This window comes from Erinaceus europaeus, chromosome 23 (genome assembly GCF_950295315.1).
Source record: "Erinaceus europaeus chromosome 23, mEriEur2.1, whole genome shotgun sequence".
In the NCBI taxonomy this organism is placed as follows: Eukaryota; Metazoa; Chordata; class Mammalia; order Eulipotyphla; family Erinaceidae; genus Erinaceus; species Erinaceus europaeus.
Window position 1 is genome coordinate 12,668,274 of NC_080184.1, and position 2,852 is coordinate 12,671,125.

The window sequence follows — 2,852 nt, forward strand, 5'->3', positions numbered from 1 at the left end:
CTCATGGAGGAATATAATTTGGAATCGACCAAGTGGACATGGGGGCTACGGAACCATCCTGGGGCACAGTATTCTGCAGTGGAATAGCATAATGCCAGAGAGGATGATCGCAGTGTGGGATTAGAAGTAGCAGTAGTCCCAAGTGAGGACGGTTTCCAAGTTTCCAGGGTACAGGTGGGGCAGCCCAGCCTTAGGATGCTTCACTGCTCCCCTCTGCGCAGCCGCAGCACATCCCTCCCTGCAGTATTCCTGTGATTGGCTGAGCCGAGTGTCGCCGTAGCCAATCAGCTGCCGGTCCAGGAAAGGCAGGGCGGCCGTCAGGAGGGAGGAGGCTGCGCGTGTGGCCTTGTGCGCACGCGCGGGCGGGGTCCTGGCCGGAGCCGCCCTGGTGGCAGCCTCCGGAGCCCGGCAAGTTCCTCCTCCGCTGGAAGCCGGCTTGAATCCCCGGGAATCTTCCCGAAATAGCCAAAGGCAGCTATTTGCAGAATGTGTGCTGTTAGGCGGATGAGGCTCGGTGGAATGTGCGAGCCCCTGGTCCAGCCCTTAAAAACCACCCAGAGGAGAAAAACGGGCCAGCTGTCACTCATCACCTCGGCGGGGGGGTGGTGGTGGTGTCACACATCACCCCCCATGAGTCACGATTACATCATAAGCCCCGGTACTCAAGAAGGCAATATCTGTCCTCTGGTATCTCTCCTAGCAATGCAAAAGCCATGATCTAATCCCCAGAACCAGCTACCAGCATTCTATTTTTAAAAGATTTCTTGAATATATATATTAACCAGTTACATGTTCGGCTCTGGCCTATGATGATGCGGGAGATTGAACCTGGGAATTTGGAGCCTCAGGCATGAGACTCTGTCTGCAGAACCATTATGCTGTCTCCCTGGCCTCTATTATAATCTGTTCTTTAAACTATTTTATTTTTTTTATTTATTTATTGGATAGAAACAGAGAAATCAAGATGGATGGGGAAGATAGTAAGGAAGAGAGAAAGAGACACCTGCAACCCTGTTTGACCATTTGCAAAACTTTCCCCCTAAAAGTGGGGATCAGGGACTGGAACCTTGGTCCTTGCACACTGTAGCATGTGTGCTCAGGCAGGTGCACCAACACTCGGCCCCAGGGGCTCTGATATCTCTCTTTCTCTCATTAAAAAAATATTATAAAGTGTCCTAGTGCTGGTGGGTGAGCGCATATGTTACAATGAGCAAGGACCAAGGTTCGAACCCCTGGTCCCCACCTGCAGTAGAAAAGGTTTAAGAGTGGTAAAGAGGGAGTTGGGTGGTAATGCAGAGGGTTAAGCGCATGTGGCACCAAGCACAAGGACCGGCATAAGGATCCCGGTTCGAGCCCCCGGCTCCCCACCTGCAGGGGAGTCGCTTCCCAGACGGTGAAGCAGGTCTGCAGGTGTCCGTCTTTCTCTCCCCCTCTCTGTCTTCCCCTCCTCTCTCCATTTCTCTCTGTCCTATACAATAAAATGGAAAAAATGGCCACCAGGAGCAGTGGATTTGTAGTGTTGGCATTGAGCTCTAGTAATAACCCGGGACACAAGAGAAAGAGAGAGATGAGAGAGAGAGAGAGACCTGCAAGCCTGGTCACCATTCGTGAAGCCTTCCCTTTCCCTCTGCAGGTGGGGAGCAGGGGATTGAACCAAGGTTCTTGTGCACTGTAATGTGTGTGCTTAACCAGGTTGCGCCACCACTTGGCCATTGAAAATACAATTTGGAGAAACAGAACACTGCAGATGAGTTGGCAAGCACGTTACCAAGGTCAAAAGCCTTAGCTTCCAAGGTGAGAACTACCTATTAGCACCATGCACAGCACCCAGGGAGCCCATGGAGGGTGGGCAGGGCTGTGGGGTCTCTCCTCCCTCAGCAGCATGGACAGCACCCAGGGAGCCCCATGGAGGGTGGGCAGGGCTGTGGGGTCTCTCCTCTCTCAGCACCCTGCACAGCACCCAGGGAGCCCATGGAGGGTGGGCAGGGCTGTGGGGGTCTCTCCTCTCTCAGCACCATGCACAGCACCCAGGGAGCCCATGGAGGGTGGGCAGGGCTGTGGGGTTTCTCCTCCCTCAGCACCATGGACAGCACCCAGGGAGCCCCATGGAGGGTGGGCAGGGCTGTGGGGTCTCTCCTCTCTCAGCACCATGCACAGCACCTAGGGAGCCCCATGGAGGGTGGGCAGGGCTGTGGGGTCTCTCCTCTCTCAGCACCATGCACAGCACCCAGGGAGCCCATGGAGGGTCTCTAAAGCTGTATTGATAGAATGGAAATTGGCCTGGCGGTGTGGGGAGTAGTCGATTCATCAGTAACATGGACACTTGAGTCCCTGGCCTCTCCAAATAGAGAGAGACAGAGAGACACCTGCAGCCCTGCTTCACCACTTGCAAAGCTTTCTCCCTGCAGATGGGGGGCCAGGGTCTCGAACCTGGGCCCCTGCACTCAGTAATGTGTGTGCTCAACCAGGTGCGCCATCATCTGGCCCATTTCCCCCCCCTTTTTTTTCCTCTTTGTTGTGTTTTGTTTTATTTTATTTATGTTTACCTGAGCGCTGCTCAGCTCTGGCTTATGGTGGTGCAGAATTTGAACCTGGGAACTGTGATCCTCAGGCAGGAGAGTCTGTTTGCAGAACCACTAATATATATATTTCTAATGAGGGCTGCCAAGATAGATTAGTTGCAGAGTGAATGTTTTGCCATGAGGGCAACCTAGGTTAAGCCAGTGCCCCACCCCTCCGCCTCCGCTTCACTGGAGATAGCTTTGGTCTTGTGGTCTGTCTTTTTTTCCTCTCTGTCTCTGTCTTTACTTAAATAAGGAACATTGAAGGATCTGGAAGCAACGGGAGCAGGT